We start from the raw sequence: 25134 nt of genomic DNA, 5'->3' as shown, positions 1-25134 counted from the left end.
AATCACTTTCACATACAGCGGATCCGATCGTGAGGAGAGAGCCGCCCACTGTGTGTAAAACTTCTTGCAGGGTAGAGAGGAGCTGTCAAAGTGATTTCGGGGGTGGGCGGGCCTGAACAGCCATCAAACACCAGCCAATGGGATGTGGACTGGGCGGGCCGCTACATGTATGTGGCCCCGCCCCCTTTCTTAGGCAGCCCGATCATTGGCTGTTTGATAGAATGGCTGCTGGGTGTGGGCTATCTGCGGGGTTCGGTGAGCTGGTAGAGGTGATACGAGTTCCGGGCTGTGCTGTCAGAGCCGGACAGAGTAAAAAAGTCGATCCAGGATCCAGCCTCCTCCACGGAAAGTGAGTGGGACCTGTCTGGGGGAGAAGGCTGGAGGGGAGAAGTATCGGGGATCTGTACTGGGGGTCATAGGGCTGAGGGCACCTGATTGGTGGAAGAAGTCACCTGACTGTCTGATGTGACAGTCCCACATGTGACTGCATGCAGATACATCATGACAGTTTCACACACCGAGCAGCTCTTGCCACGATCTACTGCATATAAAACTTCTCTCCTCTGTCAGTGTCAATGAATGCTGGTGCCCATTAGTTGCAATTACTGCTGCCTATCAGTGTCAATAAGTGCTGCCCATCAGTGCCAATCAATGCTGCCAATCAGTGCCCATCAGTGCTGCTAGTCAGTGCCAATCAGTGCCACCAGTCAGTGCTGCCCATCAGTGCCGCTATCAGTGCCAATCAGCGCTGCCCATCAGTGCCAATCAATGCTGCCAATCAGTGATATCTATCAGTGCCGCTATTAGTGCTGCCTATCAGTACCGCTACTAGTGCCAATCAGCGCTCCCCATCAGTGCCAATCTATGCTGCCAATCAGTGCCAATTAGTGCTGCCCAATGCCAATCAATGCTGCCAATCAGTGCCCATGAACGCTGCCTATCAGTGCCCATAAGTGCTGCCTATCAGTGCCGCTATCAGTGCTGACCATCAGTGCCAATCAATGCTGCCAGTGCCCATGAGTGCTGCCTATCAGTGCCCATGAGTGCTGCAAATCAGTGCCGCTTAGTGTTGCCTATCAGTGTCGCTCAGTGCTGACAGTTAGTGCCACCTATTAGTGTCCATTAGTGCCAATCAGTGACGCCTATTAGTGCCACCTATCAGTGCCCATCAGTGCTGCCAATAACTGCCCATCAATGCTGCCAATCAGTCCTGCCTATCAATGCCAATCAGTGCCACCTTTAATATAATAGGTAATCACCACATTACTATTAACAATAAACTACTGGAGATAAAACAAAAAAGTGTCAGTAAAAGGCCTGCCGCTAAGCACTGTTTTGTGTTCCCACACCACAAAAAAATAGGTGCAGCCCTAACTTACTGATCAATAACTTACCAATAATAGTGGAACCCTCTAATGTATAGAAATCTCAATATTACCACAATACCGGTCTCTGTGATCAAACTGAAAAAATACATAGAAATTAAACTTAGCAGGGATGGTGGAAACCCCGCCTATAGATATTTGCCATACAGATTGACTCCAAGTGCAATCATTCCAGTTATTTGTGATTTCACATGTAATACACATCAAAAGAAATGAGAAGAAGACAGACGTTTTTTTTTTAAACTTAGCAGGGATGGTGGAAACCCCTCTATGGATAATTACAATACAAATTAAGTTCAAGTGCAACAACTTTTTAGTAGGGAGGTTTAATTTTTGTTACACTTTTTTTTTATGTTTTAGTTACTATTATAATGTAAATTATTGCACTTGAAGTTTAATTTTCCTCCACCCCAAACTCGCTCCTCCATGTCTTTATGGATCGTGCTTTGAAAACTGGTGGGCAGTCATGTTGGAACAGGAAACCCCAAACTGTTCCCACAAAGTTTGGAGCATGAAAAACGCTTTAAGAGTTCCCGTCAACTAAGAGGCCAAACCCAACCCCTGAAAAACAACCCCCCACCATAATCCACCTCCACAAAATGATTTGGACCAGTGCACAAAGCAAGATCCATAAAGACAAGGATGAGTGAGTTTGGGGTGGAGAAACTTGACTGTCCTGCACAGAGTCCTGACCTCAACCTGATAGAACACCTTTGGGATGAATTAAAGTGGAGACTGCGAGCCAGGCCTTCTCATCCAACATCAGTGCCTGACCTCACAAATGCTCTTCTAGAAGAATGGTCAAACATTCCCATAGACACCCTCCTAAACCTTGTGGATGGCCTTCCCAGAAGAGGTGAAGGTGTTATAGCTGCAAAGGGCGGGGGCCAACTCAATATTGAACCCTCCGGACTAAGACTGGGAGGTCAGTAAAGTTCATGTGTGTGTACTTTTGACATTATAGTGTGTGTATATACATATATATATATACACACACACACACACACACGCGCGCATGTGTGTTTTACCTCTGGGGTGCACACCCTAATGCAATAGGCTGCGCACGCCTATGGCCAAGAATATGTTACTCTATCATCCGTGCCTGCACTGGTCTGGTCTGTTGCGGTCCAATGAAGGGGCTGCTTTTGAATCATCTCCGCTGAAGAGCTTCCAAGCCACTGCAACAGACCAACTTAATAACAGATGGAAGGGGATCCTTAACCACTTAAGCCCCGGACCATTATGCAGGTTAAGGACCTTGCCCCTTTTTGCGATTCGGCACTGCGCGATTTAACTGACAATTGCGCGGTCGTGCGATGTGGCTCCCAAACAAAATTGGCGTCCTTTTTCCCCCCAAATAGAGCTTTCTTTTGGTGGTATTTGATCACATCTGCGGTTTTTATATTTTGCGCTATAAACAAAAATAGAGCGACAATTTTGAAAAAAATTCTATATTTTTTTACTTTTTTCTATAATAAATATCCCCAAAAAGATATAAAAAACATATTTTTTCCCTCAGTTTAGGCCGATTAGTATTCTTCTATCTATTTTTGGTAAAAAAAATTACAATAAGCGGGTATCGATTGGTTTGCGCAAAATGTATAGTGTTTAAAAAATAGGAGATAGTTTTATGACATTTTTATTAAAAAAAAAATTTTTTACTACTAATGGCGGCGATCTGTGATTTTTTTCGTGACTGCGACATTATGGTGGACACATGGGACACTTTTGACACATTTTTGGGACCATTGTCATTTTCACAGCGAAAAGTGCTATAAAAATGTGATTACTGTGAAAATGACAAAGGCAGTGAAGTGGTTAACCACTAGAAGGCGCTAAGGGGTTAAGTGTGCCCTAAGGGAGTGATTCTTACTGTAGGGGGGTGTGGCTGTAGGCGTGATGTCACTGATCGTCGTTCCCTATATCAGGGAACAGACGATCAGTGATACTGCCACAGTGAAGAACGGGGAGAGGTGTGTTTACACACACCTCTCCCCGTTCTTCAGCTCCTGTGACCAATCACGGGACACCGGCGGCAATCGGGTCTGCGGGTCCTGCGGGCGTGGTCACGGAGCTTCGGACCGGGTTGCGCGCGCGACCGACGTAAATGTGCAGGAGGCTGTCCTTAAGTGGTTAAACACGTCCCACACACCGTAATCCTTTCCTCTGCCCTGGACCCAAGATTTAGCAGACAACATTTTTTATCACCAGAACAAATCATAAACGTGCAGGCAAAATTACAGACCGTGGCGCTTGTAACTACAGATGTTGGAAAATGAAGTTTAGGCTTATTTTGCTGAGAAGCCACTTCCGAAGGTGGGAAACCCTTTGAATTGGTGGAAGGGTAAACAAGATAAATATACTACTATGGCAAAACTTGCGAAATCCTTCTTATGCATCCCAGGCACCTCCACTCCATCGGAGCACCTCTTTTCTACTGCAGGCAACATCGTTGGTAAAAAGAGAGCCAGCCTTTGCCCCCAGCATATTAAGGCCTCTTTCACACTAGCGGACCGTTCGTCCGTTTATTACAAGTCAGTTTACGGACTTGTAATGCATCCCTATGGGATTGCGTCCGTTAGCGGATGGAGCATCCGCTAACGTCCGCAACCATCCGCGTCCGTCAGGACAATTTTGACACATTTTTGGGACCATTGTCATTTTCACAGCAAAAAATGCATTTAAAATGCATTGTTTATTGTGAAAATGACAGTTGCAGTTTGGGAGTTAACCACTAGGGGACGCTGTTGGGGTTCTGTGTTCCCTGAAGTGTGTTTACAACTGTAGGGGGGTGTGGCTGTAGGAGTGACATCATTGATTGTGTCCCCCTATAACAGGGATGACACGATCGATGCAGACGCCACAGTGAAGAACGAGGAAGCCGTGTTTACACACGGCTTTCCCCACTCTTCAGCTCCGGGGACCGATCGGGTCCGTGGCACTCGCGGTCCCAGAGCTTCGGACCGGGTCGCGGGAGCGCGCTGCGGGCGCGTGCCCACGACCCATGGCTGGGTACTAGTACAGGACGTACCTGTACGTACATGTGCCCAGCCGTGCCATTCTGCTGACGTACATATGCAGGAGGCGGTCCTTAAGTGGTTAATAATGCCTAAGCCTATTTATGACATTTGGTGTATACAAGTTAAAATCCGTATTTTTGGCTAGAAAATGACTTAGAACCCCCACACATTATATATTTATGGTCGTTACCCTCTGACCGAGAGAGATGTGGATCACATAAACACGCGACAAGACTTACAACATAAATAGACCTGAAGTGTGCCTTGGTGGTCTGGTCAGTATGCCAAGAAAAGGGGGCATACCCAAGGTAAGTAATGGGTAGTTAATTGAAGAAGGATATGCTGAGAAGTGCCCTTTAAAAGGGAAGGGCGGGAGGGTGTCGAATGCGATTGAATGCGCAGACTCACGGACATGAGGTGAGCTGGAAAGAGTCGGCCCAGTGACGTGTAGTACCGCACACTGAACCGAAAAAGAGCATGTGTGAGTGGGCTGCTTAAATACCCTCCGGGCTCCTCCCATAAACTCAGGCCACCATACTGGCCTTCTTATTTATGGTCGTTACCCTCTGACCGAGAGAGATGTGGATCACATAAACACGCGACAAGACTTACAACATAAATAGACCTGAAGTGTGCCTTGGTGGTCTGGTCAGTATGCCAAGAAAAGGGGGCAAAAGACTCAGATAGGGAAATAGTTTATATTGATTTCTTGTATTTATTTAGCCAGCTTGGTAAAGGCTTGTGCCATTCCTTCATGAGGATTTGGGATGTATGTGGCAAAACAAGGAGACTTCCATCAGCCTGGTATCTTGATTACGTAGTCTGGTACTCCCTGTTGGGAGGCAACTGAGGCTGCTCCAAAGAATGTCCAGAGAACTGACTGGGGTTTGAAGCCCAAGTAACTTAGGAGGATTCTGACATGCTTGACACACTGGCTGACACTCAGGGAGCTGGTTTAGAAAGGGTAGCAACGAGCTACCATCAGATTGGCTGGGTAGATGGAGCAGTAGTGGGTCTAGCACCGTCACTGGGCGACAGGCGTTGTCAGTCTGAAACAGGTTGATGTCAACCCCAGGGGCTGGTTTGTTGCGTTTGCAGACTGTGAGAGTGTAGTGGTTCGAAAGCGAGTCGGGTGGCGTCGGAGCAGTGTGTGACTGCCGGAGCCGCTGACTAAATTCACTAGGTTGTAGGGAACCGTAGAAGGCCTGATAGATGGCTGTTTGGGTGACTAGTCTGGGCAAAGCCCTAAACAGGGAACGAGTAAGGATTTTAGACATGTCCCTAAAGAGGGGACTCTTGAAAGGTAGGCGCTTGCCACTGACTACAGGTTGGTGCTTCTGTATGCCCTGTAAGAGGGACTTGACTGCATGGGCTCGAGAATACTGACGGTTTACTGGGGTCCTGCAGGGACAGGAAATGCTGGATGCCATCTAGATATGGCGTGATAGTATTGAGAAATGGTCAGCTGCATGTGGCAATACGATATGAAGGCTAGGATGTGTCCAACTGCTGCTTCGGGGCAAGGGGCCAAAAATGTGCGATTAGTGTTCCAAGCAGTGCGATAGGCCTTCAGTGTGTTGCGTGCCAAGGAGTGGTTAATAAGTTGGATTGCGTTGGTGAGATGTGACTTCAGTCCATCGTCAGCAATGTCCATGGTGGGACAGGGATAGTTGTTGGGTCGGCTCCAGGCTCTTGCTGGAAAAAACATCCATTCCAAGGTTGGAATAGGAAAGCGCATCAGCTGCTTTTGCATTTGCCTGGAAAAAGGTCTACATAAGATATTAACTGGTGACGGAGTGACAGCTGCGCGAGCCTGCGCAGGAAGTGATGGTGACTTAGATCTACCTTAATTGATGATGTCGGCTGTGGCCTGATTGTCTGTGGTGAAGAACAGTGTCTGTCCTGTTCAAGTGTGGTCCCAGACCTGGGCAGCTGCCACGATGGGGTGCAGCACGAGGTGTGATGAAGACTGGGTGAAAAAATTTAAGAGAATTTCTGGGGGCCAAGTTTTGGAGAACCAGTGGCGGCCTAAAAATGGCTGCAAAAGCCTTTGGTGGCTCGGCTGACACTGCCAGGATGAAGATTGAAATGCTGTTCTATCAGGTGGGGAAGTTGTCCCACATAGCTAAGTCTGCTACTGATGCTTGGTCTAGTTTGAGAACTTGGACTGGATCTTGCATTGGTGTGAGAAAATCAAGACAATACACAGGTGCTCAACAAGACGATATACATGCACTCGCAGGCCAACGTGCACTCGCTGGTGCTGGATGAAAACCTGAACTAACCGCAGGGAAAAAACACAGAGAAAAGATGAGTGGCCCGCGTGCCACTGAAGATGAATGGCCAACTGGGTGCCACTGTGTGTTTGTGTGGCTGATTGTTTGTCACTGAGGTGTGTTTGCGAGTTTAGTTTGTATTCGGGTTTGCACGTAGGTGCCTGCCGCAAAGTGTTTTATACTACTGCAGACAATATTGTGCGGTTGCAAGGGTGTCAGTGAGTGTCAGGTTGCTGGGACGATATTGTGTGGTTGCAGGGGCCTTGAGTATGAAGGTTTGTTTTGAGACGGCATTGCGTGGTTGCAAGGGTCTCAGTCTGGTTTGCTGAGACGATATTGCGTGGTTGCAAGGGTCTCAGTCTGGTTTGCTGAGACGATATTGCGTGGTTGCAAAAGGTCTCGATAATTATGAGGTTGTTTTGAGATGGAATTGTGTGGTTGCCACGACTTTGTATGGCTGCAAAGGTCTGAACGGGTGTCAGGTTGCTGAGATGAGATTGTGTGGTTGCAAAGGTCTAGACGGGTGTGAGGTAGCTGAGATGATATTACATTTAGCAAGGGTCTCAAATGAGTGTCAAGTTGCTGAGACAATATTCCCCTTTATTTTTTTTTATTTTTTTTAAAACGACTGTGAATGAAACGCTGGTAAACATGAGTTACCGCATCTGGCAGTGTTTACAAGCTTTTACAGGCATTGGCGTTTCAAATGCGTTTCGAATGCCTCTGAACATCCGTCTGAACCCATTTTTTTTTTTTTACCAACAGCAGTGTACATGAGGCCAAAGATGATTTGTCTGGCTGCAAGGGTCTCAATGAATGCCAGGTTGCTGGGGCGAGACTGCATGGTCACAAAGGTCTTTGACGAGTGGGAGGTTGCTCAAGACAGTATTGCGTGGTTGCAAGGGTCTCGATGAGTGTGGCGCTGCTGAGACAGTATTGTGTTTGCAAGGGACTCAACAATGGTGTGAGGCTGCTGAGACGGTATTGCGTGGTTGCAAGAGTCTTGATGAGTGTGGGGCTGCTGAGACGGTATTGCGTTTGCAAGGGTCTGAACAAGGGTGTCAGGCTGCTGAGACGGTATTGCGTGGTTGCAAGGGTCTCGATGAGTGTGGTGCTGCTGAGACGGTATTGCGTTTGCAAGGGTCTGAACTATGGTGTAAGGCTGCTGAGACGGTATTGCGTTTGCAAGGGTCTCGATGAGTGTGGGGCTGCTGAGACGGTATTGCGTTTGCAAGGGTCTGAACTATGGTGTAAGGCTGCTGAGACGGTATTGCGTGGTTGCAAGGGTCTTGATGAGTGTGGGGCTGCTGAGACGGTATTGCGTTTGCAAGGGTCTCAACAATGGTGTGAGGCTGCTGAGACGATTTTGCATGGTTGCAATGGTCGCAGCAGGTGTCAGGTTGCTGGGCCGAGATTGTGTGGTGACAATTTTTTTTTTTTTTTTGCGTTTTGTAAGGATCATGTGTTGCAAGGGTCTTAACAAGGGTGTCAGGCTGCTGAGACAATTTTGTGTGCTTGCAAGAGTCTCCATGAGTGTGAGGCTGCTGAGACGGTATTGCGTTTGCAAGGGTCTCAACAAGGGTGTCAGGCTGCAGAGATGAATTGTGCGTGCTTTCCAAGAGTCTCCATGAGTGTGGGGCTGCTGAGACGGTATTGCGTTTGCAAGGGTCTTAACAAGGGTGTCAGGCTGCTGAGACAATTGTGTGCTTGTAAGAGTCTCCATGAGTGTGGGGCTGCTGAGACGGTATTGCGTTTGCAAGGGTCTTAACAAGGGTGTCAGGCTGCTGAGACAATTTTGTGTGCTTGCAAGAGTCTCCATGAGTGTGGGGCTGCTAAAACGATATTGCGTTTGCAAGGGTCTCAACAAGGGTGTCAGGCTGCGGAGACAAATTTTGCGTCGTTGCAACGGTCTCAACAGGTGTCAGGTTGCGGGGCTGAGATTGTGTGGTGGAAATTTTTTTTTTTTTTCTGCTCTTTTATTACTTTTTGCTATTTTTTTTTTTTTAATTTATTTATTTGCGTTTTTTTTTTTATAATATTTTTTTTTTTTTTTTTTGTAAGGGTCATGTGTTGCAAGGGTCTTAACAAGGGTGTCAGGCTGCTGAGACGATTTTGTGTGGTTGCAAGAGTCTCGATGAGTGTGGGGCTGCTGAGACGGTATTGCGTTTGCAAGGGTCTCAACAAGGGTGTCAGGCTGTGGAGACGAATTTTGCGTCGTTGCAACGGTCTCAACAGGTGTCAGGTTGCTGGACTGAGATTACGTGGCGGCAATTGTTTTTTTTTTTTTTGCGTTTTATATATATTTTTCCTTTTTGCGTTTTTTTTTTTTTTTTTTTTCATTTTGTAAGGGTCATGTGTTACAAGGGTCTCAACAAGAGTATCAGACTGCTGAGATGATTTGCATGGTTGCAAGGTCTCAATCAATAAGAATTGGGTTACTGAGAAAGGATAGAAACACCTGGTTTGTTTGTACTGTACCTTAAGCAAGCAGTATAAGGTAGAAGGACAACGCCTGTTTGAATCGTAGGTTCCGCAGGGGTCACTAATGAGCGATATGGGAAACAACGAATGGTAGCAAATTGATAAGACATAAAGAATGTAATAACAAATCTTACTTGCGACAGTGGGCCATGCGAGTGAGTTTGCGGCGGACTGTGGCTGGAGTGAAACATGTCGGGAACGTGTAGCGTGATGCCGGGTGTAGAAAATGGAACACGAGAAGTGCGTATCAATGCTTTGTAAGCTCCACTGCGGGAACCAAACATATGGTACAGGTGACACCATGAGTGGCCACGAATTTGACATGACAAACAAGCTAACGAATCCTACCTGGGACAGTGAATGTGCGACTGGGTTTGCTTTGGACTGGAGTGGATGTGCAACACATCCCAAGAGTGTGGTGTGGTGCCATGCATGACACACAGGCAATAACTTTGGTAAATAAATGAGAGAGAAGAGCCGTGTACAAGAAATTCGTAAGTTCCGCTGCGGGAACTAAAACACACGACATGGGGGAAACAATGAATGACAACGGTAGAAAGTATGCAATGTATCTGATACAAAATGGTTGTAAAATGCATGAAATGAATCCAATATGAATTGATAGTAAGGAGTATTGAACGAATCTGATACAAATTGGTTGTAGAGTGTATGCTACCCCTTGCTTTGAAACCGAACACCTACCAACCACCCATCCCCCCAGGCTAATCAAGTGCAGACAAGGCACCATGTGAGTCCAATTACCACCTCAATCTGCCAAAGAACCCATACAAACACATGTCAATCTCCAAATGGATTTACAAATGAATCGTATGTTTGGCAGAAGGAAGTTACAAATGTACTACGCCTGAGCCAAATGATGTTGAAACATGAGCAAAAGTAACTCAGAAGCAGATTTTTTCCCAAAAGGGATGCAGGATAGGAAGCATAACGAATTGCAAGATTGCACAAGATACGAAAAGGTTTGAATCCTACCTGCGAAGTAAGCGGGAACCGCCGGCGAAGACCATGAAGGGAGAAGCCGCAAAGCGCTTGCGATGTCGAATGCGATTGAATGCGCAGACTCACGGACATGAGGTGAGCTGGAAAGAGTCGGCCCAGTGACGTGTAGTACCGCACACTGAACCGACAAAGAGCATGTGTGAGTGGGCTGCTTAAATACCCTCCGGGCTCCTCCCATAAACTCAGGCCACCATACTGGCCTTCTTATATATATATATATATATATATATATATATATATATATATATATATATATATATTTTTTTAGCAGAGAATCAAATGGCGATTGTTGCAATATTTCATGTCACACGGTATTTGTGCGGCGGTGTTTTAAACGCAACATTTTGGGGAAAAATTTACTTTCATGAATTAAAAAAAAATGAAAAAGTAAAGTTAGCCCAATTTTTTTACATAATGTGAAAGATAATGTTACGCCGAGTAAATAGATACCAAGCATGTCACGCTTTATAATTGCACGCACTCGTGGAATGACGACAAACTACGGTACCTAAAAATCTCCATAGGCGATGCTTTAAACTTTTTTTTTTACGGTTACCAGGTTAGAGTTACAGAGGAGGTCTAGTGCTCGAATTATTGCTCTCACTCTGACGATTGCGGCGATACCTCACATGTGTGATTTGAACACCGTTTTCATATGCGGGCGCGAATTCCATACTGTGTTTTCTTTGTTGCGCGAGCTCGCGGGGAGGGGGCGCTTTAAAATGTTTTTTTTTTTTTATTTATTTATTTTATTTATTTTTATAATATTAAATTGTGTTTTTTTTTTTTTTTTACATTTTGATCACTTTTATTGCTGTCACAAGGAATGTAAACATCCCTTGTGACAGTAATAGGTGGTGACAGGTACTCTTTATGGAGGGATCGGGGGTCTAAAAGACCCCCAATCCCTCCTTTACACTTCAAAGTATTCAGATCGCCGAAAACGGCGATTCTGAATACTGTGTACTTTTTTAAATCCGGCGCCATTGGCATCCGAGAAACCCGGAAGTGACGTCATGGCGTCGCTTCCGTGTTTTCAATGCGGAGACTGAATCAAAGCCATTTACGGCTTAGTGTCAGTCTCCGCCTGGACACAAAAGGCGCCGGATGGAGGATCGGGTCTCCCGGTGGGACGGGAGGCCCGGTCAGAGCGGCGAGAGGCGGCGGGAGGGGGGGTGTCCCCTCCCGCTCCTCTGGCATAACAACCAAACGGCTTTTAGCAGCATCGGTTGTTATGTTTGGATAGCCGATCGCCGGCTCTAAACAATGGTACCAGGATGATGCCTGCAGCTGTAGGCATCATCCCGGTATAACCCCCGAAAGCCGAGAACGCATATATGCGTTCGCTCGGCGTGAAAGGGTTAAAGTGAATCAATAAAAATTAAATATTCCTTTAAATATCGTGCCTGGGGGGTGTCTATAGTATGCCTGTAAAATGGCACAGTTTTCCTGTATTTAGAACAATGCCAAAGCAAAATGAAATTTCTGAAGGAAAAAAAGTAGTTCAAAACTGCTTGCGACTGTAATGTATTGTCCACTCCCCCTGGCAATATAGATGACATTTTTGAGAAAAACGGCATGGGTCCCCCCCAGTCCATTACCAGGCCCTTTGGGTCTGGTATGAATATTAAGGCGAACCCAAATGAAAAAAAAAATGGCGTGGGGGTCCTTACTATATACTCTGAACAGCAGTATATATACTATATGGCCTCTGCATAAAATTGGGCTAATGCCCCGTACACACAATCTGAATATCCAACAGCAAAAGTCCGATGTGAGCTTTTGAATGGAAATTCTGACCGTGTGTATGCTCCATCGGATTTTTGCTGTCGGAATTTCCGCCAACAAAAGATTGAGAGCTGGTTATCAAATTTTACAACGGAAAAAATTCCTATCGGAAAATCTGATCGTCTGTAGCAATTCCGACACATGCTCGGAAACAATTTGACGCATGCTCGGAGGCATTGAACATAATTTTCTCGGCTCGTCGTAGTGTTATACGTCACTGCGTTCTTGACGGTCAAAAGTTCAGAGAACTCTTGTGTGATTGTGTGTGTGTATGCAAGCCAAGCTTGAGCGGAATTTCGTCGGAAAAAACATCCAGGGTTTTTCCGACGGAAAATCCAATCGTGTGTACGTGGCATTAGGTGTCACAGTTACTCTTGGTGGGCGTCGGAATGGACCCTGCTGTGAAATATTAAATCAAGAATTGTAATTACATGCCCCTGCTACACAGGGGCAGAAAAATTTGGCCTTGGGCAGTGGTGGTGGTGCCCTTAATCAAAAATATTGTTGGAAGCTAGCATCATCAAGATTGAGGAGAAATAGGATAGTCACTCAACATAGGCAGTCTTCAAGGGATCCCACATCCATAGAAAATTCAATCAGTTACATCAGCATCAGGTGCTTGATAGCTACTGATCCAAGCAGTGGTGCATTTAGGTTTTGTGCTGCCCTAGGCCTGACTAAATTCATGCACCCACTAATTTTAATACGACCCACCCTTCCTGTCAAAGCTACACCCCTTCCTATTTAAGACCCGCCCTATCATCTGTAAACCACACCCCTTCCAGACCCCTGCCCCCTCCATCTCCCCCTAGCAGCAAAAATACCCCCTTTCAGCACAAATCCTCACCCTCAAATAACCCCTTCCAGTGAAAATCCCACCTTCTCAGCACAAACCCTTGCCTTAACCTCCCTCTTAGCACAAATCCTTCCCCATCTCCCCCTCCCAGCATAAATCCCCCCTCCCATCACAAAAATGGGGCTGCCATTTCTCAGCCCCCACACAGTGCACTACAAGTCCCAGCAAAACGGGGCTGCCATTTCTCAGCTCCCACACAGTGCACTACAAGTCCCAGAAAAATGGGGCTGCCATATTTCAGCCCCCACACAGTGCACTACAAGTCTCAGCAAAAACGCGGCTGCCATATTTCAGCCCCCACACAGTGCACTATAAGTCCCAGCAAAAATGGGGCTGCAATATTTCAGCCCCCACTATATCCCTCGCTCAGCCTCTCATCAAAGTGTACCTGCTGCAGTGCTGCCTGAAGGTTTCCTCCACCATCGACCTCCTCTCTCTCGCTCCTCCTCCTCTGTTTACAGAGAGACCTGTCCCCGCCCTGAGCTGGAGAGCAGATGCAATGATGCCGCGTGAAGCAATCTGAGCGGGAGGCAGCCGCAATAAGCTGCATCTGAGTTGGGAGGACGGGTGGGGGGGTTTTCATGCGGGGGGAGCGGCAAATCGCAAAGTGCCGCCCTAAGCCTTGTCGGCCTAGGCCAAGATACAGCTCTGGATCCAAGACTGATTAATTTTTATGAATGTGAGCCTATCAATGGAGTCTGTGGACAGGCGCACTCTATGATCCGTTACAAACCCTCCAGCAGCACTGAATGTGCACTCAGAAAGCACGCTGGATGCTTTCCGACCATCCAAAATGCGGTGACGTACAACACGTACAACGGCAGTATAAAGCGGGAGTTACAATCCAATTGCGCCACCGTTTGAGCTGCTGTTTCTGATCTTGTGTTATCGCGTGTTAGGAAAAGTTTGGTGAGAGACGATTCGTGCTTTTTAGTCTTCGTGCTTTTCAGATCGTTTTCTGCTGTTCATTTGGTGCTTGTGGGTTTGTATCTGTCTTTCAGGGCGTGTAGTCAGGTTGTATCTGTTTTTCAGTGTGTTCTTGTCTGCTTGTTTTTGATTTTCAGGTCAATCTTCATAGGACATTCTGTTCTTCAGTGCATTCTGTTTAGTTTGTTCTGACCAGCCGACCGTTTTCTAGCCATGTTGTGGGCATGTACTCGTCGTAGAGTTCGTGCTGTGTATGGGCTTGGTGTTGGGGTTCATGCTTTAACCCAAGCTCAGTCCATGAACAGGGTGAGGAGGAGTTCATAGACGAAGAATTGGTTGCTCCAGAGGGACCAATTCTGTCACATACCTTTGCTGCGGGAGATCCAGGAGAATAACCCTGATGACTTCAGGAATTATCTCCGGATGACGTTTTTCACCGTCTGTTGGCTTTGCTGTCCCCCTCTATCACGAGGCAGGACACTGTCATGCGGCAAGCCATCACTGCCAAGCAGAGGCTAGTTGCCAAATTGCGATACACATTGCGATTTTTAACTACGGGCTGGCCAGAGCCCGAAGAGTTGTTGAGAATGCCTTCGGATAATGGCCAGCTGGTTCCACCTGTTTCTGACAGCTATCAACATGACGGAATACAAACACATAATCTTCAGCTGCTGCATATTGCACAATTATTTAAGGAAAAATTCCCCAAATTATATTGCCACAGTTGGGCCTGAGGCCGTACTTTCTGGGAATCCCCTGACGGGCCTGGATACTGAAGTGCGGCAGAAGTATGTTGAGTATTTTACGGGTAGAGGGGGCCATTGTTATGCCAGACAATGTTTAAATATTATTTTATTAAAAAATGTATGTATCTGATAAAATATTGAATTTTCTTTATTGCTTTGTGTTTATTTTAGCTGTCTCCTAGGTCCTCCTAGTGCACTTGTAGTGCCAAGTGGATTTTCCTTTAGTAAATAACCCCCATTGTCACTGTAAACACCAAATTACTTCAAAAACTGGTATTGAGCATTGAAAGAAGAAGCCACACATTGTTGATTAGAAAACTTGTTTTTCTCTGTGCACATTCACATAGTGCGTTCCAAAATTTTTGGGTAAATTCAAACATATTTTTTTCCCCAAAGTTTACATTTTTTTTTTATATTTTCTTGTATAAACAGGCATGTTTCAAACCATAAAACATAAACAACTCTGGAACTTACAAAGTTCAACAAAACTGAAGGCAATATCAGACATTATAGTATGTAAAAAATGTGTTGCTGTTGCCTTCATCAGATGTAGTGATGTCACCCCTGAAAAAGCCACATTTTGAAGATGCACACAAATTGAGAGGCAAAATGGGTATTTCCCTCCTGATCCCATGCCTAATGTCAACATGTGCTATCTCCCATCATGGGGGATCAATGGATGTGTTTTGGGGGTGCAACCCCTTCCTCTCACCTATTTGAGTTGCGAGGAAGGGGTTGCACCCACAAAATGCGTACATTGAGATCCTGTGATGGTAGATAGCACATGTTGACACACTGGGCTAGATTCAGATAGGTGAGCGGATCTTTAGATTCGCGTAACCTATCTCATTTACGTTACGCCGGCGCAAGTTTTTCAGGCAAGTGCTTTATTCACAAAGCACTTACCTGTAAAGTTGAGCCGGCGTAACGTAAATCCCCCGGCGGAATTCAAATTCCGCGGGTAGGGGGCGTGTAACATTTAAATCAGGCGCGTCCCCACGCCGAACGAACTGCGCAATGCGCCGGCCGCGACTGAATCCCAGTGCGCATGCTCCAAATGACGTTGGCAAATCGTCATGCTTTCGACGTGAACGTAAATTACGTCCATCCGTATTCGCGAACGACTTACGCAAACAACGTCAAAAATTCAAAACTCGGCGCGGGAACGAGGGCCATACTTACCATTAGCTACGCCTCATATAGCAGGGGTAACTATACACTGGAAAAAGCCGAATGCAAACGACATAAAAAAAAAGCGTTGGGCGGTCGTTCGTTTCTGAATCGGCGTAACTCCTCATTTGCATATTCCTCATTTGCCGGCCTGGAATTGCAGCCTAAGATCCGACGGTGTAAGTCACTTACACCTGGCGGATCTTAGGGAGATCTATGCGTAACCTGATTCTATGAATCAGGCACATAGATACGACGGCCGGACTCAGAGATCTCTTTTCTGAATCCGGCCCAGGGCGTGCATCATCAAAATTTGGCTTTGAAAATTACACAAAAAAAAATTAAATTAGTCCACAAAAAGTTTAAATGGTGGCATTTTGAATATATTTAGATTCTCCCCAACACATAAATCATTTTCTTAATTTGTTGATAAAAAAAATTGAGTTTATTCCTTTTGATGTCTATTTCCCAACTCTACATCATGAGGTCTTGGATTAGGATTTAATGCACTTGCACTGGTGAAATTTGTTTCTTCTTCAACAACCACCACATCACCTAAAATAAAAAAACACACCATGTCTTAAAAATATGCAGGCATGCATCTATTTCCTGAATCTGTGGTGTCAGACACTGACCTGTTGTGGTCACAATTGTGCCCACTTCCTTCACCTCTCCTTCCTCCACATCTGCATCTTGGGGTTCTCTCTGGTCCCTTTCCTTAAGAGGTGTGGGGTTCCTGGTGTGCTCTGAAAGGTGTCCTCCGACTCTTTGCTCCCCTAGGTGAATGAAACAAAAGGTATACTTAGCACACAGATATTTGAGGCCAGAAATAGGAATATGAAACATTGCTTGGAAGTGGGGTACAATTGTCTGTGTCACGTACCTTACAGCGGAGCCCAAGAGGATGAGGGTGGCCTCTTTCACGGTTCCGGTCCAAGCACCCCTGGTGGTGGGTACAGAAAGTGCAGGGGCAACAAAAGGGTACAGGTGCCTGCAGGTTAAAGGCTGAAGCTTGAAGACACAGGAACTTCTGCAGAGCAGATCTAGAAACTGGTCACCAGGTTCGTTCAGCAGGAACTGGACTAGGATCAATGGCAGAATCAGGAACAGGCAGAAGTTGGCAATCAGAAGGCAAAGTCGTAGTCATAAGTCCAAGCCAATGTCAGTTGAGTAGCAGAAGCAGGCAAGGAGAATCCAAGAGAATGGTCAGGGAAAGCCAGGTTTTCAGGAGCAAGGTTAGTCAGGCAAGTAGTAACCAGCAACACAGGAACACAGAATCAAGCTGAAGACAATCCAGCACTGATACCAGGCAGAGTCTCTGTTTATATAGGGCGCCATGTGCCAGGATTAGTGGGAGCATGCGCATGCGCACTAGCACGTGTGTTTGCATTGATGTGCCTTTGCCCATGCCCATTCTGAGTCCCATTCGTCTCTGTCACATGCACATTGGTGTTAGCGGAACAGGAATTAGCAGCCGCTGTATGGAGATGGGCTGCTTGAGTTTTCTGACATTGCCCCCTCCTTAGGGGCAGCCTCCGGATGCCCATTTGAGCCATCTTCTCTGGGTGGGAACGATGAAAGGCCTGTATCAGTCTCCAGGCATTGAGATTGGTATCTGGTTCCCAAGAATTTTCTTCTGGGCAGAAACCCTTCCATTTGATTAGGTACTGATTTAGTCCTTGTCATTTTCTACAATCCAGAATTGCTTCAATCTCGAACTCTTCTTCCCCATCCACCATCATAGCCTTTGGTGGTCATATCTCACGATCCCAAAAGGAAATCACCACGTCAGGCTTTGGTATTGAGGTGTGGAACACAGGATGAATCCTAAAGGAGTCGGGGAGTTTGAGTTCATACGCTATCGGATTAATCTTTTTCTTGACCGGGAAGGGTCCCAAGTATCTGGGTACCAGTTTCCTGGAAGGACAAGCGAGCTTCAGGTTTGCTGTTGAAAGCCATACAAGGTCACCGACCTTTAGATCCAATTCCCCCCTTCTTCTACTATCAAAGAATCTTATTATTTTCTTGTGCCTTGGAGATGGTCTCCCTCAGTACTTGATTGTTGGTGGTGAAGAAGTTTAGTCTATCCTGGACAGCTAGCAAAAGAGAATCTGGTCATGTTGGAACAGGAAACCCCAAACTGTTCCCACAAAGTTTGGAGCATGAAAAACGCTTTAAGAGTTCCCGTCAACTAAGAGGCCAAACCCAACCCCTGAAAAACAACCCCCCACCATAATCCACCTCCACAAAATGATTTGGACCAGTGCACAAAGCAAGATCCATAAAGACAAGGATGAGTGAGTTTGGGGTGGAGAAACTTGACTGTCCTGCACAGAGTCCTGACCTCAACCTGATAGAACACCTTTGGGATGAATTAAAGTGGAGACTGCGAGCCAGGCCTTCTCATCCAACATCAGTGCCTGACCTCACAAATGCTCTTCTAGAAGAATGGTCAAACATTCCCATAGACACCCTCCTAAACCTTGTGGATGGCCTTCCCAGAAGAGGTGAAGGTGTTATAGCTGCAAAGGGCGGGGGCCAACTCAATATTGAACCCTCCGGACTAAGACTGGGAGGTCAGTAAAGTTCATGTGTGTGTACTTTTGACATTATAGTGTGTGTATATACATATATATATATACACACACACACACACACACGCGCGCATGTGTGTTTTACCTCTGGGGTGCACACCCTAATGCAATAGGCTGCGCACGCCTATGGCCAAGAATATGTTACTCTATCATCCGTGCCTGCACTGGTCTGGTCTGTTGCGGTCCAATGAAGGGGCTGCTTTTGAATCATCTCCGCTGAAGAGCTTCCAAGCCACTGCAACAGACCAACTTAATAACAGATGGAAGGGGATCCTTAACCACTTAAGCCCCGGACCATTATGCAGGTTAAGGACCTTGCCCCTTTTTGCGATTCGGCACTGCGCGATTTAACTGACAATTGCGCGGTCGTGCGATGTGGCTCCCAAACAAAATTGGCGTCCTTTTTCCCCCCAAATAGAGCTTTCTTTTGGTGGTATTTGATCACATCTGCGGTTTTTATATTTTGCGCTATAAACAAAAATAGAGCGACAATTTTGAAAAAAATTCTATATTTTTTTACTTTTTTCTATAATAAATATCCCCAAAAAGATATAAAAAACATATTTTTTCCCTCAGTTTAGGCCGATTAGTATTCTTCTATCTATTTTTGGTAAAAAAAATTACAATAAGCGGGTATCGATTGGTTTGCGCAAAATGTATAGTGTTTAAAAAATAGGAGATAGTTTTATGACATTTTTATTAAAAAAAAAATTTTTTACTACTAATGGCGGCGATCTGTGATTTTTTTCGTGACTGCGACATTATGGTGGACACATGGGACACTTTTGACACATTTTTGGGACCATTGTCATTTTCACAGCGAAAAGTGCTATAAAAATGTGATTACTGTGAAAATGACAAAGGCAGTGAAGTGGTTAACCACTAGAAGGCGCTAAGGGGTTAAGTGTGCCCTAAGGGAGTGATTCTTACTGTAGGGGGGTGTGGCTGTAGGCGTGATGTCACTGATCGTCGTTCCCTATATCAGGGAACAGACGATCAGTGATACTGCCACAGTGAAGAACGGGGAGAGGTGTGTTTACACACACCTCTCCCCGTTCTTCAGCTCCTGTGACCAATCACGGGACACCGGCGGCAATCGGGTCTGCGGGTCCTGCGGGCGTGGTCACGGAGCTTCGGACCGGGTTGCGCGCGCGACCGACGTAAATGTGCAGGAGGCTGTCCTTAAGTGGTTAAACACGTCCCACACACCGTAATCCTTTCCTCTGCCCTGGACCCAAGATTTAGCAGACAACATTTTTTATCACCAGAACAAATCATAAACGTGCAGGCAAAATTACAGACCGTGGCGCTTGTAACTACAGATGTTGGAAAATGAAGTTTAGGCTTATTTTGCTGAGAAGCCACTTCCGAAGGTGGGAAACCCTTTGAATTGGTGGAAGGGTAAACAAGATAAATATACTACTATGGCAAAACTTGCGAAATCCTTCTTATGCATCCCAGGCACCTCCACTCCATCGGAGCACCTCTTTTCTACTGCAGGCAACATCGTTGGTAAAAAGAGAGCCAGCCTTTGCCCCCAGCATATTAAGGCCTCTTTCACACTAGCGGACCGTTCGTCCGTTTATTACAAGTCAGTTTACGGACTTGTAATGCATCCCTATGGGATTGCGTCCGTTAGCGGATGGAGCATCCGCTAACGTCCGCAACCATCCGCGTCCGTCAGGACAATTTTGACACATTTTTGGGACCATTGTCATTTTCACAGCAAAAAATGCATTTAAAATGCATTGTTTATTGTGAAAATGACAGTTGCAGTTTGGGAGTTAACCACTAGGGGACGCTGTTGGGGTTCTGTGTTCCCTGAAGTGTGTTTACAACTGTAGGGGGGTGTGGCTGTAGGAGTGACATCATTGATTGTGTCCCCCTATAACAGGGATGACACGATCGATGCAGACGCCACAGTGAAGAACGAGGAAGCCGTGTTTACACACGGCTTTCCCCACTCTTCAGCTCCGGGGACCGATCGGGTCCGTGGCACTCGCGGTCCCAGAGCTTCGGACCGGGTCGCGGGAGCGCGCTGCGGGCGCGTGCCCACGACCCATGGCTGGGTACTAGTACAGGACGTACCTGTACGTACATGTGCCCAGCCGTGCCATTCTGCTGACGTACATATGCAGGAGGCGGTCCTTAAGTGGTTAATAATGCCTAAGCCTATTTATGACATTTGGTGTATACAAGTTAAAATCCGTATTTTTGGCTAGAAAATGACTTAGAACCCCCACACATTATATATTTATGGTCGTTACCCTCTGACCGAGAGAGATGTGGATCACATAAACACGCGACAAGACTTACAACATAAATAGACCTGAAGTGTGCCTTGGTGGTCTGGTCAGTATGCCAAGAAAAGGGGGCATACCCAAGGTAAGTAATGGGTAGTTAATTGAAGAAGGATATGCTGAGAAGTGCCCTTTAAAAGGGAAGGGCGGGAGGGTGTCGAATGCGATTGAATGCGCAGACTCACGGACATGAGGTGAGCTGGAAAGAGTCGGCCCAGTGACGTGTAGTACCGCACACTGAACCGAAAAAGAGCATGTGTGAGTGGGCTGCTTAAATACCCTCCGGGCTCCTCCCATAAACTCAGGCCACCATACTGGCCTTCTTATTTATGGTCGTTACCCTCTGACCGAGAGAGATGTGGATCACATAAACACGCGACAAGACTTACAACATAAATAGACCTGAAGTGTGCCTTGGTGGTCTGGTCAGTATGCCAAGAAAAGGGGGCAAAAGACTCAGATAGGGAAATAGTTTATATTGATTTCTTGTATTTATTTAGCCAGCTTGGTAAAGGCTTGTGCCATTCCTTCATGAGGATTTGGGATGTATGTGGCAAAACAAGGAGACTTCCATCAGCCTGGTATCTTGATTACGTAGTCTGGTACTCCCTGTTGGGAGGCAACTGAGGCTGCTCCAAAGAATGTCCAGAGAACTGACTGGGGTTTGAAGCCCAAGTAACTTAGGAGGATTCTGACATGCTTGACACACTGGCTGACACTCAGGGAGCTGGTTTAGAAAGGGTAGCAACGAGCTACCATCAGATTGGCTGGGTAGATGGAGCAGTAGTGGGTCTAGCACCGTCACTGGGCGACAGGCGTTGTCAGTCTGAAACAGGTTGATGTCAACCCCAGGGGCTGGTTTGTTGCGTTTGCAGACTGTGAGAGTGTAGTGGTTCGAAAGCGAGTCGGGTGGCGTCGGAGCAGTGTGTGACTGCCGGAGCCGCTGACTAAATTCACTAGGTTGTAGGGAACCGTAGAAGGCCTGATAGATGGCTGTTTGGGTGACTAGTCTGGGCAAAGCCCTAAACAGGGAACGAGTAAGGATTTTAGACATGTCCCTAAAGAGGGGACTCTTGAAAGGTAGGCGCTTGCCACTGACTACAGGTTGGTGCTTCTGTATGCCCTGTAAGAGGGACTTGACTGCATGGGCTCGAGAATACTGACGGTTTACTGGGGTCCTGCAGGGACAGGAAATGCTGGATGCCATCTAGATATGGCGTGATAGTATTGAGAAATGGTCAGCTGCATGTGGCAATACGATATGAAGGCTAGGATGTGTCCAACTGCTGCTTCGGGGCAAGGGGCCAAAAATGTGCGATTAGTGTTCCAAGCAGTGCGATAGGCCTTCAGTGTGTTGCGTGCCAAGGAGTGGTTAATAAGTTGGATTGCGTTGGTGAGATGTGACTTCAGTCCATCGTCAGCAATGTCCATGGTGGGACAGGGATAGTTGTTGGGTCGGCTCCAGGCTCTTGCTGGAAAAAACATCCATTCCAAGGTTGGAATAGGAAAGCGCATCAGCTGCTTTTGCATTTGCCTGGAAAAAGGTCTACATAAGATATTAACTGGTGACGGAGTGACAGCTGCGCGAGCCTGCGCAGGAAGTGATGGTGACTTAGATCTACCTTAATTGATGATGTCGGCTGTGGCCTGATTGTCTGTGGTGAAGAACAGTGTCTGTCCTGTTCAAGTGTGGTCCCAGACCTGGGCAGCTGCCACGATGGGGTGCAGCACGAGGTGTGATGAAGACTGGGTGAAAAAATTTAAGAGAATTTCTGGGGGCCAAGTTTTGGAGAACCAGTGGCGGCCTAAAAATGGCTGCAAAAGCCTTTGGTGGCTCGGCTGACACTGCCAGGATGAAGATTGAAATGCTGTTCTATCAGGTGGGGAAGTTGTCCCACATAGCTAAGTCTGCTACTGATGCTTGGTCTAGTTTGAGAACTTGGACTGGATCTTGCATTGGTGTGAGAAAATCAAGACAATACACAGGTGCTCAACAAGACGATATACATGCACTCGCAGGCCAACGTGCACTCGCTGGTGCTGGATGAAAACCTGAACTAACCGCAGGGAAAAAACACAGAGAAAAGATGAGTGGCCCGCGTGCCACTGAAGATGAATGGCCAACTGGGTGCCACTGTGTGTTTGTGTGGCTGATTGTTTGTCACTGAGGTGTGTTTGCGAGTTTAGTTTGTATTCGGGTTTGCACGTAGGTGCCTGCCGCAAAGTGTTTTATACTACTGCAGACAATATTGTGCGGTTGCAAGGGTGTCAGTGAGTGTCAGGTTGCTGGGACGATATTGTGTGGTTGCAGGGGCCTTGAGTATGAAGGTTTGTTTTGAGACGGCATTGCGTGGTTGCAAGGGTCTCAGTCTGGTTTGCTGAGACGATATTGCGTGGTTGCAAGGGTCTCAGTCTGGTTTGCTGAGACGATATTGCGTGGTTGCAAAAGGTCTCGATAATTATGAGGTTGTTTTGAGATGGAATTGTGTGGTTGCCACGACTTTGTATGGCTGCAAAGGTCTGAACGGGTGTCAGGTTGCTGAGATGAGATTGTGTGGTTGCAAAGGTCTAGACGGGTGTGAGGTAGCTGAGATGATATTACATTTAGCAAGGGTCTCAAATGAGTGTCAAGTTGCTGAGACAATATTCCCCTTTATTTTTTTTTATTTTTTTTAAAACGACTGTGAATGAAACGCTGGTAAACATGAGTTACCGCATCTGGCAGTGTTTACAAGCTTTTACAGGCATTGGCGTTTCAAATGCGTTTCGAATGCCTCTGAACATCCGTCTGAACCCATTTTTTTTTTTTTACCAACAGCAGTGTACATGAGGCCAAAGATGATTTGTCTGGCTGCAAGGGTCTCAATGAATGCCAGGTTGCTGGGGCGAGACTGCATGGTCACAAAGGTCTTTGACGAGTGGGAGGTTGCTCAAGACAGTATTGCGTGGTTGCAAGGGTCTCGATGAGTGTGGCGCTGCTGAGACAGTATTGTGTTTGCAAGGGACTCAACAATGGTGTGAGGCTGCTGAGACGGTATTGCGTGGTTGCAAGAGTCTTGATGAGTGTGGGGCTGCTGAGACGGTATTGCGTTTGCAAGGGTCTGAACAAGGGTGTCAGGCTGCTGAGACGGTATTGCGTGGTTGCAAGGGTCTCGATGAGTGTGGTGCTGCTGAGACGGTATTGCGTTTGCAAGGGTCTGAACTATGGTGTAAGGCTGCTGAGACGGTATTGCGTTTGCAAGGGTCTCGATGAGTGTGGGGCTGCTGAGACGGTATTGCGTTTGCAAGGGTCTGAACTATGGTGTAAGGCTGCTGAGACGGTATTGCGTGGTTGCAAGGGTCTTGATGAGTGTGGGGCTGCTGAGACGGTATTGCGTTTGCAAGGGTCTCAACAATGGTGTGAGGCTGCTGAGACGATTTTGCATGGTTGCAATGGTCGCAGCAGGTGTCAGGTTGCTGGGCCGAGATTGTGTGGTGACAATTTTTTTTTTTTTTTGCGTTTTGTAAGGATCATGTGTTGCAAGGGTCTTAACAAGGGTGTCAGGCTGCTGAGACAATTTTGTGTGCTTGCAAGAGTCTCCATGAGTGTGAGGCTGCTGAGACGGTATTGCGTTTGCAAGGGTCTCAACAAGGGTGTCAGGCTGCAGAGATGAATTGTGCGTGCTTTCCAAGAGTCTCCATGAGTGTGGGGCTGCTGAGACGGTATTGCGTTTGCAAGGGTCTTAACAAGGGTGTCAGGCTGCTGAGACAATTGTGTGCTTGTAAGAGTCTCCATGAGTGTGGGGCTGCTGAGACGGTATTGCGTTTGCAAGGGTCTTAACAAGGGTGTCAGGCTGCTGAGACAATTTTGTGTGCTTGCAAGAGTCTCCATGAGTGTGGGGCTGCTAAAACGATATTGCGTTTGCAAGGGTCTCAACAAGGGTGTCAGGCTGCGGAGACAAATTTTGCGTCGTTGCAACGGTCTCAACAGGTGTCAGGTTGCGGGGCTGAGATTGTGTGGTGGAAATTTTTTTTTTTTTTCTGCTCTTTTATTTCTTTTTGCTATTTTTTTTTTTTTAATTTATTTATTTGCGTTTTTTTTTTATAATATTTTTTTTTTTTTTTTTTGTAAGGGTCATGTGTTGCAAGGGTCTTAACAAGGGTGTCAGGCTGCTGAGACGATTTTGTGTGGTTGCAAGAGTCTCGATGAGTGTGGGGCTGCTGAGACGGTATTGCGTTTGCAAGGGTCTCAACAAGGGTGTCAGGCTGTGGAGACGAATTTTGCGTCGTTGCAACGGTCTCAACAGGTGTCAGGTTGCTGGACTGAGATTACGTGGCGGCAATTGTTTTTTTTTTTTTTGCGTTTTATATATATTTTTCCTTTTTGCGTTTTGTTTTTTTTTTTTTTTCATTTTGTAAGGGTCATGTGTTACAAGGGTCTCAACAAGAGTATCAGACTGCTGAGATGATTTGCATGGTTGCAAGGTCTCAATCAATAAGAATTGGGTTACTGAGAAAGGATAGAAACACCTGGTTTGTTTGTACTGTACCTTAAGCAAGCAGTATAAGGTAGAAGGACAACGCCTGTTTGA

Source organism: Rana temporaria, chromosome 1, assembly GCF_905171775.1.
Source record: "Rana temporaria chromosome 1, aRanTem1.1, whole genome shotgun sequence".
NCBI lineage: Eukaryota > Metazoa > Chordata > Amphibia > Anura > Ranidae > Rana > Rana temporaria.
Note: the sequence above shows the minus strand (reverse complement) of the source record.